The sequence below is a fragment of the Physeter macrocephalus genome, chromosome 20 (assembly GCF_002837175.3).
Source record: "Physeter macrocephalus isolate SW-GA chromosome 20, ASM283717v5, whole genome shotgun sequence".
In the NCBI taxonomy this organism is placed as follows: domain Eukaryota; kingdom Metazoa; phylum Chordata; class Mammalia; order Artiodactyla; family Physeteridae; genus Physeter; species Physeter macrocephalus.
In genome coordinates, this window is record NC_041233.1 from 76,578,469 (window position 1) to 76,596,593 (window position 18,125).

General features: G+C 52.1%; 1 protein-coding gene across 1 annotated transcript in view; it reads right to left on the reverse strand.

Annotated features, from left to right (window-relative positions):
- Positions 1-14,565, reverse strand: part of CHST15 (carbohydrate sulfotransferase 15) — an 83,093-nt gene extending 68,528 nt beyond the window's left edge. Inside the window, exon 1 of the mRNA XM_055081154.1 lies at positions 14,440-14,565. The gene's annotated coding sequence lies outside the window, so the exon portion shown is untranslated. The remainder of the gene's footprint in view (positions 1-14,439) is intronic.
- Between the last annotated feature and the right edge of the window lie 3,560 nt (positions 14,566-18,125).

Consider the following 18,125-nt stretch of genomic DNA (forward strand, 5'->3'; position numbering starts at 1 on the left):
TCAAGGCCAGGGGAAGAAAGCAATGCTCAAGGCAGGGGCCGCACCAGCACGGGAGTTTGCTATGCCCTGGTCCCCCCTCCAAAGGGTCCCCTCTCCCCGAAGTGGGCTGCCTGGAGCTGTCACCGAATTCAAGTGAACAGCTACATGCTCACCTTTGGGATTTCACAGACTATTTCAGTCTTGTTTTCATGAGTGCGGTTTCACCTGCCCACCCAAGACTTCCCCCGTCAAGCATGTGCTTACATAAAAATAACTTCTGCTCTCAAACCCTAAGTGAGAGGACAAGGAGGATGGGGGTTTTCTTTGCTTCTCACTAGCCCTGCTTTTTGAAACTGCAGCAGCTGTGGGCCAGCCAGCATGGGACAAGGGTTCTTCACCCAGAGATGAGACAGTGAGAAAGCGAAGCTGGAAAGGAAAATTCGGGGGGTGTAGAACAGAAAACAACGGGCATCAACCCAAGGGTGCGATAAACCAAGTCCTCTGACCAGCTCTCCCAAGCCCACCTGACCCCATCCCATCAACTGATCCCCTCCTGGGATCTTGGCGTTGGCCGTTCCCTCTTCCTGGGATGCTCTTCCCGAGCTGCAGACAGTGGTGCCTTCTTGTCATTCAAGAATCAGCTTAGATGTCACCTTTTTGGAAAGGCCTTCTCCGATCACCCAGACAGTCACTTCCCATCCCATAGCACTTATTATTGCCTGTTCTCTGATATTCGTGAACTCATCCATGAGAATATACACTCTGTGAGTGCAGGGACCCTGTCCGTCTAATTACTGCTGGATTCCCAGCTCCTAGGACAGCATTGGGCACACAGTAGGTCCTCAATCACTGGAGGGTGGCTCTTAAAGGGGGTGCAGAGCCTGAGTCAGAAGAGTTGAAGATGAAGGGTCAGGGGCAAGTCATTTCACCCCCGCAGGTCTCCGTTTCTCCAGCTGGAAAAGGGGGGTGAGCAGGACAGGAAAACAACCCAGATGACCGGTAAGACCCTTGCCGTTTCCGCACTGTGGGTCGAGGTTTTCAATCTATCAATGTATTCTTGCCTTTCCTCCTTTCATCCATTTGTCCATCCATCCAATCATTCTTTCCCATGGGCTGGGTCCTGGGGATATAACCTTGAGTGAGACACACCTCCTATCCTAAAGGGACAAATAGCCTTCTAGTGGCAGAGAGGGAAAGGAGGTAATTCCTGCAGTGACCAGCTAAGGGCCAAGGAGACTCCTGGGTCTCTGGCTGGGCCATTCATGCAGAGAAGGAAACCAGAGCTAAACTCCCACAGATGCTGCAGTGATGGAACATGTATGTTAGTTACACCCAGGGAATCTGATCAAGAAGCCCAAAGAGAGTCACAGTTGAGGACAGATTGAGGACAGAAGAGGATCACTCCTGAGATTTCTGCAGATTATCTGTCCCCATCTTTGCCATGGAAGGACTGGAAATCCTCCTCAGGAGAACAATTACAATCACTCTACATTCCATCTTAAATAAAGAGCTTAACACACACACCCACGTACGAACATGAGCACACGTGAGCACACAAGAGCACACACACACAGATGCCCTGGGCCAACCCCTGAAGAGCTCATGTAGGACTGGAGTATGCATATTTCTTTCAAAACGCCCCATAGGAGTTCTGATGTGGCACCCTGGATTTAGAGTCAACGAGCCTCCTGCAAAGCTTCCTTCTGATTACAGTTGTAGAGGTCAGTGATAACAGCGTGAAATGTATCCAGGAGGATCTTAGCAGGTGAACTTTCCTAAGCATCGAGAACATTCCAGTCACAAAGCAAAAGCTAGTCTCGGGGGGGCGGGGGGGGCGGCGGGGTGTGCTGAATTGGGCAATTGGGATTGACATGTATACACTGATGTGTATGAAATTGATGACTAATAAGGAAATGCTGTATAAAAAAATAAATAATATAAAATTCAAAAAAAAAAAAAAAAAAAGAGAGACAACCAAGAGCTAGAGCTAGGCTGAATGATAAGGTTCAGACAACAGACTGGTGATTGCTGCGGGGGCAGGGAAGGCTGAGGGGAGGGGGAATGAGTGAAGGTGGTCAAAAGGTACAAACTTCCAGTTATGAGATAAATAAGTTCTGGGGAATCTAACGTACAGCATGGTGACTATAGTTAACAATACTCTATCGTGTTTTTGAAAGTTGCCGAGAGTAAATCTTAAAAGTTCTTATCAGAAGAAAAAAAATTGCAACTACGTGAGATGATGGATGTCAGCTAAACCCATTGTGGTGATCATTTTGCAATATAAACATATATATCATTATGTTGTACACTTTAAACTAATACAATGTTATATGTCAATTATATCTCAGTAAAACTAGAAAAAAAAGGAAAAAACAAAAGCTAGTCTGGGGATTCCGCTCAACACCCCGGGACGCACCCCCAGCCCTGGCAACACACCCACCCGGGAGAGCTGCCCGCAATTGCCCCACATTTCCTTCCTTGCTGTGGCCCAGCCTAACTTTTTAAAAAACAACTTCATAACGTACCCCAGAGTCACAATCACAGCCCCTTGTTTATGGGCTCGGCCAGATCAGATAACATTTCATTCTCTGAATTGGTTCCTAATTTAATTACTCTCCGGATAAGCGCTGGCCTCCCGTAGCTGCAGGGGAAGGACTCAGAAGGCACTGGCGCCAGAAGCCACGAGCTGCAGTTCTCGTTTGGCAGCTGGTGGAGAATGAGTTGCTCTGGGGCCTTTGCAGATCCAAGGGGATTAGAATAGTGGGCCTGGGCCAGGCGGCCACCGTCTGTCCGCCCAACCAGCCTGTGTCTATCGTCCCCAGCCAATCAAGAGGGTGACCTGCGGTTTTACTAAGCGCTCAGGGAAAACGTTCAGGGTAACTGGACTGACTCTGAAAACCCAGATTCGGTCCTGACTCTGCGTGGCCTCTCTGGGCTTCGGTTTCCCCATCGACAAAATGGGGCTGGACTATGTTTCCCTGAAGCCCTTTCCAAGCTCAAAAATTCAGACAGTTCAGGTGGGCATCAGAACCTCATCTGAGAATCAAGCCTTCTCTAGGGCCAGGGAAACAGCATCTAAAAAAGTAAATGAATCTTATTATTAAAAGCAAGTAAAAATATCTCATAAATTTTAATTCTAGAAATGGAAACGTGTCCACACAAAAGCTCATAAATGAATGTTTACAGCAGCACTATTCATAAGGGCCAACAGGTGGAGAACACTCAAATGTCTATCAACAGAGGAATGGATAAATAAAATGTGGTCTATTCATACAATGGAATATTATCTGGCCATAAAAAGGAATGAAGTACTGACATAAGCTACCATATGGATGAACCATAAAACATTATGTTAAGTGAAAGAAACCAGACCCACACAAAAAACATATTATATGATTTCATTCAACTGAAGTCCAGAATAGAGAAATCAATAGAGATAGAAAATAGATTCCTGGTTGCTTAAGGCTGGAGGGTGGGGGGGGTGGTGAATGGAGAGATAGAGGGCTGATAGCTAATAGGTACATGGTTTCTTTTTGATACAATGAAGTATTCTAAAATTACATGTGGTTCTGGTTGCACATGTCTGTGAACATACTAAAAACTACAGAATTGTATACTTTAAATGGGTGAATTTTATGTTATGTGAATTACATCTCGTTAAAGCTGTTTTATAAAAAGGACAGGTTGAATGGGCAAAAAAGTCTGTTGCATGATTTGGGAGATTGGGATTGACATATATACACTAATATGTATAAAACAGATAATAAGAATCTGCTGTATAAAAAAATAAAAGAAATAAAATTCAAATTTAAAAAATCAGATGAGAACTTCATAAAATAAATATATATACACATAAATACACACACACACACACACACACACGTCTCCCTAAACAATCCTGTACCTTCATAACTGATCCAAAGGTACACAAACCCACACACACACACAGAAAAAAAGAAACTGCTGACTTAAAAGCGGGCAGGCCTGCATTTTTCTATTGATTTGTTTCAGTTTTAACAGCCAAAAGCAAATTTATTTTCTACCATCTCAATGGCAACTGAGGTTTCATCTACTTTCCAATACATCATTTTTATTCTCTGAGCCAAATCGTGAACAGTGCAAAAGATCCATGGATTTTCAGCTGTCGACCCATGGGCAAAAGATTTTTTTTTTTTTTCCTGGAAGCTATTTCCAATAAAGAGGCCACATTTGTTAAGTTCACTCTTCCCTTTTGTACATCTTTCCATATCTAATTTCTCACAGAACTTGCTACAGAGCAGGTATAAATAGCTTTTCAAAGTTAGGGCAACACAGATATCAGGCTGATCCCACTTTCATTAACCGGAGACTCCTTTCACCCTCTCATTTAGTGCTGCTGATATAACTTTCTTAGCCAAGTTCAACATGTCCTAAAAGCAGCTATTTCCTCTGACTTTCAAAATAGTGCACTTGGATTACTGGCCTGAAGTGGGGTTGAATGGGGCCTTCCTGGAACTATTATCTTTATAGAGAATTGTGACAGAACAAGGGAAGGTCCCATCAGTGAAGGTCAGGCTACAGATGACCAAAGAAAGGGCAATCGTGAGCTTCCCACGGCTCAAGAACACCCAGGTACACAGGAAGATGGTCCTCACTAAGGACTCACCGTTTCCAAGCCCAGACGGTGTTTCTTTCAGACAAGAAATACTGATGGGTCAAAGTAAGAGGCAAAGAGGGGGAGTTTAGTGCTCAATGCTGGATGGTACACAGGCAGCGTGGGCCTACAACTCAGCTCTCCACGCCCCTCCCCTCAGACCACCACCCTGCTTTACTTCCTCCCCTGGGTGGGGTTCAGCATCCTGGGGCCCCAAGCAGAAAGATGCTTGAAACTCCTATAGCCAGGACAACATGCCCTTTGCAAGACAGAGAAGGAGTCCTGCTACCTCAAAACTGAGTCCCAGTCCTAGGGCAACAGTGCCCAGTGGGAGAGGAGGTGTTGGTCCCACCAGAGAGAACGGCCCTGGGCTGGCTGGGATGCCAGACAAAGGAGGTCCTGGTAGCAGCCAAACAGAGGCCAGAGCTGGGGGGCCCCGGCCCTGCCAAGACCCCCCTGGGTCCCCACTCATTTGTCCTTCACCCTGTGATGATAGGGAGGTTTCCAGGCAGGGGATGAGCCTGGATTCAGGGCTGGCTTATGGACTAGGTTGGCCCTCTCCAACAGACCAGACATCCCCCCACTCTATTTGTTGAGACGCTGGAGAGAGGCTTTCCATCGAGGGCTGCCAACAGAGTTTGGAGAATAAACCCACCCAACACACACACACGCGCACGCGCACGCGCACGCGCACACACACACACACACTTTTTCCCCTTGTATTTGGGGGTGCTCAGTTACTTAGAACCAGTTCTAATTCTAACAAATATAGTTGCTTATTTGAATATTTCAGACGCACACACACACACACACACACACACACACACACACACACACACTCTGCCAGGAGCAGAGGCCCTGGCCCAGCCCGACTGCAGCCCCCAATGTCTCATTCCAAAGAAGAGGGCGGAGACCAAATAAGTGGTGATATCCTGCCTCCGGCAAATGTCTGACAAATCTGCACTTTTCTTCATGGAAAATTAAAAAGCTAAACTGCCCCAAGAATCTGATGGAGGATGACATCCTCCAGGGGCCCTCAGACTTCATCCTTGAACCAGAAACGAGATGGCAGAAAGAACACCAATGCCTGCATTCTTCTCACATCTTCCTACAGCAACAGCAATTCTGAAATCAGGTGTCTGGTTACATGACCCAGAGATGAGCCAGCTGCGGCCAACTCCCACCTGGATGTCTAGGAAACTGAGGACAGAGAAGCCGGCCGGTCCCACGGGACCTGGGCCAAAACTTCGCCCTGCCCGGGGTGGTTGCAACTTAACAGACAGCGTGATCGTAAGTGTCTGTCGCGAAACCCAACTACTTGGCCCAATTCCCCGGGGCCACTCTGCTTTCTTGTAATCCTGGAGATCCCTTACGTGCACAAAGCAAATACGGTTCTGTGTGTGTACATTTGGAAGACTTTATATAAACAGGTTCATGAATCAGAGGCAGTAATCCTCTGTAGACCAATAGTCTGATTTTTGGTTTGGAAATTATGGTCCCTATAAATACATGCCAGGACATACTTTATATTTTTAATGCAAATATTTACATTCCAAACAAAGGAGCATGGAACTTAAAGACAAGCTATTTATACTGGCCATAAGAAACACTAACGGCCTCCACATTTCCTTCCTGAGTAAATGGCTCCTGCCTCTGTTCCTGAAATACCAACCAAAATTCCATAACGTTTATCTCCAAGACTCTCAAGACACAAAAAACTGTGGTCACTACCTTTTGATAGCCCCAAAATCTAGTGTCAGGAGATCCAAGGTTATTACATTAGGCTCTTGACTCCTTCAGAAATTTAGTGACGAGCATTAACTCTCCTGCACCATGCTGCCAAATCGGGGATACTTTTCTGTCTTCCGGGTGCCCACCCAGAGGCCCACGTGAAATCCATCACAGCCCTTTCTCCAGGACTAGCTGGCTTTTGATGCATTAATTCAACAAATGACAGTCCCTCGTGACTGAGTGGGCCCACAGACAGCCTCCTCACCCTTTCACCCTTGAGAGGCTTGCTGGGCCTGGGTGAGTGGACCACACCCCGGAAAACTAGAAAGAATGGGGTATAAAGTAGGTTGAGTTCAATAGCGTAGAATTGCAGATGCTCAGAGGAGGATGGTTAACACCTGGATGGGAGGATATGGAGAGATGGTAAGAATTACTGGCAAAGCTTCCCGAAGGTGGTGACGGGAGGGTGGGCAGGGGGCTGATGAAGGTTCAGGCCATGCAAAGAGAGGGCTGGATCCACAGTTCCCCTCTGGGATGAACCAGGAGGGAGAACCAAGAGGAGGCAGAAAAGGCTCTCCCACTCAGGCTACCAGACTGTCAGTCAGCCAGTGGCTCTGCGGGCAGCCCCCCCTTGTAAATTACATGTGTGTTACAAAGGCTAATCATTATCCCAATCTGGCTAATCACTGCCATGCTCTGCAGATAACAAGGCCTGGTTAACAGGCTCACTTCCTAATCTCAATATCCTTATCAACTGCATATCTAATGCTGCCCTTATCGACTTATGCTAATAGTGCCACGTGCCAGCCCCAAACCCCTGCCCCCCCACCCCCCCACCCCCGCAGGTCAGGCCCTGGGCTAAGTACTTATTATTTGCTGCCGTGTGTGGAGGTGGGGTGGGGGATGGGGGGGTATCTTCTTGCCCACTCCTGATGTTTCCTTCCTCGTGGAGAGAGCGCCACCTGCGTACCACCACTTGTGTCTACACCTGGTGGTGTCCATCCACCCCCATCCCAGGAGTGGGCAAGGAGGATCTAGACATAGGTAGCCTGGCCTTGCCTCTTCCCACACAGAGTAGGCACTGCCCCCTGCTGGCTGCCCTGTGGAGGAAGGGGGCCGCCCCAGGGAGAGGCTGCCGCTTTCCCACTGGACCTGTGACTCAGGGGAGGTCAGCCGGCCTAACTGCCCACTTCTCACTTGAGGATTACGATGCCCACGTGCCCACCGGTTCAATCACATTCTACTATGTCTACTTCAGTCGGGAACAAACATTGCATTTTTACCTCCACCCATCTTTCTCCTCCCCTCTCTCTCAGTAGGTTCAGAGCTTGGCCAGGAAAGGGGGGTTCAGTTTGGGGAGCTCCCTTGAACCCTAACTTGTACTACTGGTACTCGAACTACACTACAAGGACAAGGTAGAGATTATTAACCCCACTTTACAGATGAGGAAACCGAGGCACAAGGAGATTAAACCACTTGCCCAGGGTCATGATCAAACGCAGGTCAACGTGGTGTCCAGGCTCACCCCACCACCTCCAAGGGTCTATACAGGATTCATCGCCCAGGCTAAAAGGACATCCGCATGATGGGCACCAAACATTTGGTTGATTGGAAAATGAAGGTTCTGGCCGAGCTTACTTCGTCCAGCCCGAGTCAGTTAACGTGTGTCACGAAGGGCAGACAGAGCTGCCCAGACCCCTTTCAACAAGGGGTGAGAAAGTAACACACCTTCACAGACCTCTCAGACTCCGGAATGCACCTCCTAACATCACAGCACATGTGCCACGGGCCCCGGCCCTCGGGGCAGCTCCCTACAAAGGCACAGCAGAGCGGGACAGAACCTCCCCCAAGATCCAGGGCTGCCCCGAGAGGGACAGAATTGCCAACTCTCAGGCCCTTTCCCCCTCAGAGGCCACTCCACTACGTTTTCAACCGCAGGGAGCACAAAGGGCCAGCAAACACATACTCCATCTCAAGAGAAGACGAGAAACCACCAGGTTCCCACGTATCACTGGAAAAAACAATTGCGCCTGCCCTGTCCTCTAATTATTTGCCCATGTTGGGGTATTTTCCAGGCACCTGGGTAACTAGTTGCCTGTTCCAATATTTTTATCACAAACACAATTCTGGAAAGTGTCCAGGTTTCCATTGTAATGATACTCTCTGCTTTTGAGGATCTGCCAGCCTCACTTTCTTCAGAGACCTGTAAGGCCTGGGCCAGGACAAACTCTAAGGATGTAGCATAGGTGTCAGCGAGAGCCTGCCCCGGCAAAAAGGCCCCCCCGCACCCTTGCTCAGGACTCTTTGGAGCTTACAGTGGTGCTCAAGATGTAACATTCAAAAGCCAGCCACCCCAGCACATTTCCTGGTCTGCCCTGGGCTTAAGCTCATCTCATGGGAGCACCCGAACTGACCTACAGCCTGTCCACAGCGTTCCGCTGGAAGCATCCCAGAGGGCAGCTGCGGATCCAGCCTCCTCTTTGCACGGATCAAGAAATAGCCCAGAGAGGTGAAGCAACCAGCCTGACTAGAATCCAATGTGTCCTGGGGCTCCTGGCCTTACGGGGTGTCAGAGAAAGCCCTCTGAGGTAGAACATGCTAGCATTCCACCCCCCCCCCCACGCACCAAGAAATATACACGTCTACATAAAAAACTGTACGTGCAATTTCAGAGAGATCAGAGACGTGCCCCGTCCCTGGTTATGAGCTCTAGAGCTAAAGAATACCACAAAAGCCGATGTTTCTTAAGCACTTACTGTGTGCCAGGCACCACTCCAAGTGCCTGGCAGGTACTGTCGTGTATGGGACCCCAGCTCTCGGGCCAGGGGCGAAGTCGCCCCAGACCACGCCAGCGTCAGAATCGCTAACCCGGGCCCCTGCCGCACTCAGGGCAGCTCTGTGTAACTCTGACTTGCGCAAGTTCTGCCTCGCCCACTGCTCTGGAGTGCTGCCTCCCGGCACCACGCACCCGGCCCTGGGCCTCTGCGCCTGCGACAAGGCGTAAAGGCCGCATGTAGCTGCTGATGATGAAAGAGGCCGCCCGCGTTTCCTGTACATCCTTTTCGAAGTCAGCAGAGACTGAGAACCTGCTTTCTTCTGCCACCTCCCCGCCCCTTACCACTTGCTGATTCACGCCCGCCTTCCCCTTCTAGAGCCACGGTTGTTTTTCTCCACCTCCAGCCCATTTCCCTCCTTCCTCCACCGCCATTCCGGGCTCCGAGCTCCCGCACATCCGGATGGCTGAAAGCTTCTTCCCCGTGATCTCCGAGAGCCTCCCTGCCCTCCGACGGAGACAAAGGGGGACACCGGTCTGACCTGGCTGGCACAGGGCCAGCTGGGAATCAGTAGGGGCCCAGCAAATGACAGCTGTCGTGACCAAATGTCTTCCTCCCCAATCCCCGTACTTAAAAAATATATACATTCTGTATCGGCCCAAATCCACACAAAACCCTTACTTGTCTTCCTAGATATGGAGACCGGATACTCAGTAGATAACTGCCATCTCTATGCTTCATTTCGTGCTGTGAAGACACGGGTCTACACATAGCTCATCTCGTCCCAGCGCTTCATTTTAAAGGATGAGCGTCGCAGGAAGGAAATCAGACCCCAGCGCTTGAGAACAATACAGGAAGGAAATCAGACCCCAGCGCTTGAGAACAATAACGAAAGACCCTGTGCAGGTCAAAACAGTCTCCCAGTACGTCGTTCGCTAAGTGAGAAGACAGGCTCTGGACTCACAGCAAAGCAACACAGCTACGGCGGAACTCAGTCAACGTCACCTGGGCATCCTGACTTTCAGGTGGATGTACCGTTCTCACCAGTGGCTGAAAGTGTCGCTTCTAAATCACGTGCTGCTAAAGAGATGCCCGGTGACAGAGTGCTCACACAGTGACACGCCCAGGCCAGCTACGTTTCAAAATAGCTTCTGTTTTTAGAATTTAAGGAAACTCCTCTCTCATACAAATGCATCCCAAATGACACCTGGCGATACAGGGCCTGCTGAGACCTGGGGACCAGGACAGGGTCTGGATACAGGGACAGGAAGCAAGAGCTCCCCACCACAGCGAATGTCCATTCATCTGGGAGTTTCCAAGAGGCTCCAGTCCAGCAGAGTGGGATGAAAGAGCCGGCCCAGGAGCTGGAGAATCAGAGACCTGCGTTGACTTTCCACTTCTGGGCTGTGTGACTTCAGAGCCACTGCTCCGAGCCTCAATTTCCACATCAGTAAAAGGAGACTCCTCCTCCACAACCCACCTCTCACTTTCCTTGCCTTACTGTCCTGCCCACCTTTGAACGCAGCTCGCTGTTCATCTGTCCATCAGGTACAGGCATTTCTGCCTGCTCCCTTCCTACGAGGGCTGGGACTCTGTCTTATCATGGTGTACTATTTGATAATGAAATTATATGAAAAGTTTTAGGCAGGGTGTCTCTTTCCACATGACAAGAATTCATCGCTTTGCAAGGCAGAAAGAGAGAGACAGATGTAGAGAACAAATGTATGCACACCAAGGGGGGAAGGGGGGTGGTGGTGGTGTGATGAACTGGGAGATTGCGATTGACATATACACACAGATGTATAAAATAGATAACTAATAAGAACCTGCTGTATAAGTAAATAAATAAATAAAATTTAAAACAACAAAAAAAGAATTCATCAAATAGCTATCGAATGGCTGCATGACACACAGCAAACGAAGGAGCCGGGCACACGGCCACAGGCACATTGGGCGCCCGTCAATTCTCAGTCCCTCGGCCTCGGGGAGATGCGATCCCCATGCCTTGTCAGGTGTCACATGTCTCTGACAGTGGGATGCCCTCCCCAGTACACAGACACAGGGCCAGATGTCAAGCTTCAGACCTCCTGGCAGAGTACTCACCCCACCCCCTACTTGTAGAAATGGAGCCCACACTTAAATGTCCAGGCTCGAGAATTCTCTTGAAAAGTAACAAGACCTGTCAAGTCGATTTTTCCCCCCCGCACTGGCTGGAGCTGAGTCAAAGCTGCCCTCTTTAGGTACGGCATGTGCTCACCTGCCCAGGGCAGCCCCAGAGTGTCTCCCCTCTCTCCATCCCCTGGAGCTAGCCCGGATACGGATGCTAGCCATGCCATCGGCAGATGCTAGGCGGATGCTAGCCGGGCCACCTCCAGCCAGGCCCTAGGTGGCCTTGGACAACCACAATGTAATCCCAACCCAGCCCTAACCTAAAGCTTCTGCTAGCGCAGGTTCCAGGAGCCTGGGGCTCCCGTGGCCCCGCTGGTTGACTTGGATTTTCTTTTCTGCTCTTTCTCCAGACACCCAATAAGCAGAGCCCACTTCCCAACCTCTCCCAAACTTTCCTGTAAACACAGCCTCTTCCAGATGCAGGGATTAATCTTCTCTCCTTCAGGCCAGCGGAAAATCAAATTCCTCACCTCTGCTGGCCAGGGGCAGCAGCAACAGAGGAGAAGAAAGGTGCAGACGCAGAGGCCTCACGGCAGCCACAGTGACAGTGCTGGGATGCCTGGCCATCTAACCATCAAAGAAAAGCAAGGCTCACGTGGGATCCACTATGGACAAACCTGCCTCTCCACCTCCCCCACACAATATCCTGGATGAATTAACCCTGCTCACTGCAGTCATGCAATACCCAGAGAGAAAAAACACAAAAACATGACTGAATTTCCTTCAGAGGGCCCTAGAAATGGTTCTCCCGGGGAGCTGGACCTGGGAGGGAAGAAGAGCCCTGCAGCTCCACTTCTGGCTCAACTACGCACCCATGCACTGAGAGAGAGAGACCACGGCAAGCTGCTTCACCTTGCTGGCTCAGTTTCCCCATGCAGCAGGAGGCAAGGAAAACATTTTCCTGCCAATCTTTCAGGAGTGTTAGAGACAAAAACGTATTTGATTAAAAACTACCTAATAAAAAGGCATTTTTATGCCCATGCTATTTTAAACAAAATCATATATGATTCGCACCTCAAGACAGCCTGATTCAACGAACAGTTCGTAAAATTAATAAGTGCCACGTTCTGGAAGGGAGGGTTCCTGATTTTGCACCATTTGGGAGGGGGGCGGGAGCAGGAAAGCTGGGCATGGAAAATGGTGTGCGAGGGTCTAGAGGAACTTGGGGCAAATCTCCAGGCCTCAGTTTCCACCTGGGCGCCTCAGCGGGTGCACGTGCCCCCGGGCTGCTTTCTGCTCCAACACCGGCCGGCTGCCCTCTTAGGAACCGCAGCTGATAAAGAGGAGCTGGGGCCCTGCGAACCCCTCGGCTCGGCCTCACAGAACAGCGCGCCACATCCTTTCCCGGGGCGTCCTGCGGCTTCCTGGACATACAACTTCATTCCCCCAAACTCCGTGCCATCAACTCACCCAACGTGAATGCAGCGAAGGGCCTCGGGGAACCGGAAAATGGGGGCCGCCGGAGGAGCGAGTCTCAGCCCCAGCCTTTGCCGCCTCCTTCTCGAACCTCCCTGCTCGAGGCGCGGACGTCCAGCTGCCTACAGCCGGCACCCGAGCCCCAGCCTTCAGTCCACACCCGCCGCTCCAGCCCCGCGGGCCGACCCCGGGCGCAAGGCGGACGGGCAACGTGGGCACCAGGACCGCGACGGGGCGGTCAAGCAGCCGCGCCCAGGACCCTGGCGGCTCCAAATCCTAAACACACACGCGCACACAAGCGCGCGCCCCGGCCAATCCGTTCGCCCGGAGGAGTCGGAAGGCGCTTCCACAGCTCTTCATTCATTCCCCCAAAGGCGAGGCTCCCTGCTCCCGGGCGCCTCCATCCCAAGATCCTAGGGGGCTCCAAGGGGGCCAACTGCGCCACGAGCCGCCCGCCATCCGCCCACGGCCGCCGAGTCCTCTCCACCCGCACACACAACCCAACAGACTCGGGCTCCATCACGATCGGCAGCGTCGCCCCCGCGCAGGGGCCGCTGCCACCCCGGCTCCCCACAGCTTCGTCACCCCGCAGCCCCACCGCCCGGCCGCCCCGCCGCCCCGCCGCGCCACTCGGCTCAGACCTGCAGCGCTCGGCTCGCCGCGCCCAGGCCGGCCGGGGACGCCGCCGCCGCCACCGCAGCCGGGAAGCGCCGGCTACTCCGGAGTCACGCCGCCTCCTGAGCTGCGGCGGGGCGCTGGGAGGGGGCAGGGGGCGGGGGGCGGGGAGGAAGGAAGAGGGATCGGGGAGCAAAAGTTCAGGCCGCCCCGGGCCTCGCCGCGCCCCCGCCTCCTCCCAGGCCCGCCCCCGCGGTCCCCCTCCCGGAACCCGGTCCCACAGGCTGCGGCGCCTGGGACACCCACCCCGCGGCCTCCCCTCCCTGTGCGGCCGCAGGACTGGAGCCGGGGCGAGGAGGCGGTTCTGAACCGGAGTCCGGGAGAGCGTGGCAGATGCACGCCTACCTGCCCCGGGCCGCGCCTGGAAACTTCCCAGAAGTGCGCCGGGAAGCGGAGCGCAGGGCTGGGGAATCCCCACCCCCACCCCCACCCCCGCCCAAAGCGCGCTCTGAAGGAGAAAGCACCGATCTGTCGGTCCGTCGGTCCTCCGCCCGCAGCGCGCCGCCCCGATTCCGACTCCTGGGGTCGTTCTCCCGGACAGCCGGCCCGTGCGTGCCCCGGGGCGAGCGCCCCCCGCCGGCCTCCGGCTGTCCGCAGCGCCACCACGCCGCCGCCGAGTCCCCCGTCCCCGAGCTCCGACCGCGTTTTCCCGAGCCGGGGAGGGGGCCGTGCGACCCTTCCCGCCGGGTCCCCAGCGCGCGGGGCGCCCAGAGCGCGGCCAGAACCGGCGGCGAGGGGACGCCCTCGGCTGGGGGCCGCGGTTGCCTCGGGGAGACTGGGCCGAGGGTCGCGGGGCCCAAACCTGCCTCGGCTCCGCGCGCGCGCAAGTTCATTGTCTGCCTGGGCCGTCGTCGCCGCCGCCGCCGCCGCCGCCGCCGCGCCGGGAGCGCCGCGGGGAGTGAGGCTGCGCGCAGCCTCCGCCAGCCCGGACTCCCCACGCCCAGCCCGGGCCGCCCCCGGCGCTGCCCGGCCAGAACGCGGAGGGGCGCCGGAGCCCGGAGCCAGACACCCACCCGCCGCTCGTCGCCGCCCCCGCCGCCGCGCCTGGCACCCAACTTGTACCTGAGAAGCCCGAGTCCAGCCCGGGAGCCTCTTCGGCTCCGGCTCCGCGGGAGCGCGCTCAGCCCCGCGCCTCGAGCCCCTCATCCAGGGCGCGTCAACCTGACTCCCCGAGCGCAGGGAGGAAAAGTTTGGGAGTGACGTGCGGATGGCGAATGAAACATCCGAAAAGAACCCTCCCCCCGCCCCATGTGGCGCTGACACACATCAGCTCGAGTCTGGAATGTGAGAAAAAGGCGTGTGCGCGGAGCGGTGGGTTTGGTTCCCGCCCCCTCCCCTTCCAAGTAAACACGGCTTGTGCGATGCGGTGATTCCAAATAGAAAGCAAACCGAAACCCCTGAAGTCCGCCAATGACACCCCGCCAGAGACATTTTTAACGAACTTGGCGGCCTGGAGCCAGTCCATACGTTGATATTCAAGGCCACGGCGCTGGTGGGTTCCGCGCCCTCTGTTGTATTTTTGCATCCCGAGAAGGCTCTCCCAGGCTCTTCGGCCCAGCCTGTTTGCTTCCACCGTGAGGGAAGGCTCAGCGGGACCCCGAGCCCGGCCGGCCGCAGTGGCCCAGGGGGCGGCAGCTCCAGGAAACCACCTGGGCTGCCCGAGGTCAAGGAAACGGCACCAGTGGTCGACTCCCGGGCTCTTGACTGCAGATACCGTCAGTTAAAGAAAAGACACTTTGAATTCTGGAAGACTCGACTCAAGCCCAGCCTCTCAGGAACCGGGTCCAAGGGACAGAAAAAAAAAAATCCTTGTCCTCAGTCACATAGCCTTTTGCCTGCCCGTGTCCCCATATGGCTACAGTCCAGCATCTTGTCCTCAAAGCAACAAAGCAACCAAGAGTGGAGCTAAAATGCTCCATAAGTGTCAAGTGCTGGCCTGCCGCTGAGGGATGCGCCCTGAGGCTGCCTTTTCCCCCTTTCCTCTCTTCCTGGAAATACGTGACTTTTATTGCTTGAGGCTTCATTTCACCGCCACCCCAGAAGCTATAACCCACCCTGAGGTCATAAACTTCCGCTCAGCATCCATGGCAACTCATGCAGAGGTCACAATCAGAGGATTATAACTGCAGATGGAAAGCTGGGATGAGAGGGAAATTCTTCAAAACGGTATCCTGTTTTCCTGCAAATAATGCCTCTTACATAAAATCTACGAAGAAAGATTAATGCAGCAAAGAGACCAGCCTTAGAATCTCAGACTAGATTGCTTTTTCCATATAGACTCCACTTGGTGGTTTTTGTTCATTATTATTTTTTTAAACAAAAAGCTTTTTCTGAGAATACAATGAGCTGCTTTTTGCAGGGTTCACAATTCCCAATAGATGATGATGCCATTTTTCAAGGTCTTACCCACGTTGTGGCTTTGGGGCTTATTTATTAGTTCCCAAGAAAAGCCTGCCTTTCAGTTAGGTTTATATACTCAAATAACTGCCTCGGGGGACACAGTGAAGGGTGCTGTTAAAGAAGGTTGGTTGTGCATGCTTCTGCAAGGAAGGCCCTGGGCCAGGCAGCTGTCAGACCAGAGTGTGCAATGGGTTTAAACAAACACAGGGAAGGTTCTCTGGAAACACGGAGGAGGAAATCCCCTCCTGTAAGCGTGTGTGGAACCTTATTCCAAAGCCACACATACCTCGTCTTTCCTCTCCTCCCTCCAAGTAAACACACCACTCGGTTGTGGAGACAGCGCAGGGCCCACCCAGATCACTTTCAGATTCAGGTGTCAGAAATCTCAGTTGTCTCAGAACAAACTGTTTTTAAGTAAAATCACGGTGCCGCTTTGATATGAATTCCACCAAGGACTTTCTAAAGGTATTTATATACATGCCTGAGATTAACTGGATGGCAATTTTTCCCCCCAACATTAATTTTTAAAAATCACCCAAGAATTGCCCTTGAGTCTTCTATTCTGGAGAGTTGAGAGAATACCCAAAGGCCAGACGTGTGAGTGAGCTGGTGGGTGAGTAGATGGATGGGTAACTGTGAGAGAGGCTGGTGCCAACATGACATTGGCAACTAATGGGTAAAAAAAAATACAAGTAATTTAAGAAAACAAATATCCCCTCACCATATGCACACGTCGGCCTCCATAATTCTGGAATTAAATTGTCTGGCTTCAACCCCTACTGCTGACACCAACGAGCTGAGTGACCTTGGACAAGTCACTTCTTTGTTTGCCTCAGTCTGGGGCCTATAATAGCCCCTACAAGCAGTAAATTGAACTATTGACCCCATGGGGGTATTATGCTTCTACATCTTTGTCACAGCCTCATAGCACATGGAATGTGCTTCCCCATCCCTTGACTTTGGACTTGGTCATATGACTTGCTCTAGACAATGAGATTTTGAAGAATGTGACTGAATCAGAGGCTTGACATGTGTTGCAGGGCTGGGCTTGCTCTCCTGTGCTTTGGACCCATAATGAGAAGAACACATCCTGAGAAGCTGCTGCCTCTTCCAGCAAGGCTCCGGAATAAACACACGTGGAGCAGACCTGAACTCACTTGCAGCCTGGAGCCAAGTGACCCAGCCTGGATTCAGAACTGCCTCAGCTGACCTACAAACACATGAACAAGGGGGAAATGCTTGTTGCAAGCTATTGAATGTTGGAAATTTTGTTACGTAGCATTATTGTGGAAGTGGCTGACCGATACATTCCCTCAGTGGGCTGGTGTGAAGACTAATGATACAATGTTTGAAAAACATTAAGCATAATTCTTAGGACCTAGTAAGAGCTCAGGAATATTAGTTATTATTAGTAATCAGTATTACTGAAAGTGGTTTTGCATATAATAGTCACAAAAGAACTGTTATTGAACTGGTTAATTGAATTAATGGACAAGTATTACTTGAGTAAAGATTCTATGAGAATGCAAGCACATCAGAAAATTGGAAGACCAGGGACCTGCCATGATCCCCAAGTTACATTCATTCATTCATTCATTCATTCAGCAGACACTCCCTGAACCTCTGCTCTGTGCCACACACTGGAGTGAATGTTGGAGCCACTAAGATGATTAAGTCTCCAAACCCTCCTAAGGATGGAGACCTGCAGATCCCCACCATGTGACAAACACTGCTAAGTACTTCCCTGTGCTACATCATTTGACCTTCACAGCAGCCTTGTGAGCCAATATTATTTAATCCCCATTTTTCAGGTGAGGAGACTGAGGCTCAGGGAAAAAAAAACAACATAGGAAAAGACCAAAGCCCGCTCCTGTACCTTTAGTGTGCACTCGTGCCAGTGAATTCGAGTTCACGGTGGGCACAGCCGTCATGTAAGTGCAGTGAGAATAAAGAAGTAAACACAGCTGTGTCAATCTCCACGTGTCTTATGTGCAATTTGCTTAAGAAATACTGAAGCTTGGGGGACCCAAGTTCTGCTTCTGCCATCAGCTGTCTGTAAGCCCTTGGGCCCCTCTCTGACCCTCGGTTTCCCCACCTGGAGGGGAGAAGGACCTTGAAAGCTGCGGCTCTGGCATCTTCTAGAGCTGTTGATTCAAGAGGCATTGCTGTTGGAAGTTCATTTTAAAGGGATTAAGGGGTGGGACTCACAGTGCAAGGAACTGGCCCAGTAATTTGAAAGTGGGCAACAGACCACTTAAGGGGAGAGGAGGTCAGGGCGGGCCATGGGCATTGCTCATTACAAGCCCCGACTCAATAGCCGCAACCTTGCCTTTGGTCGTTCCACCGTG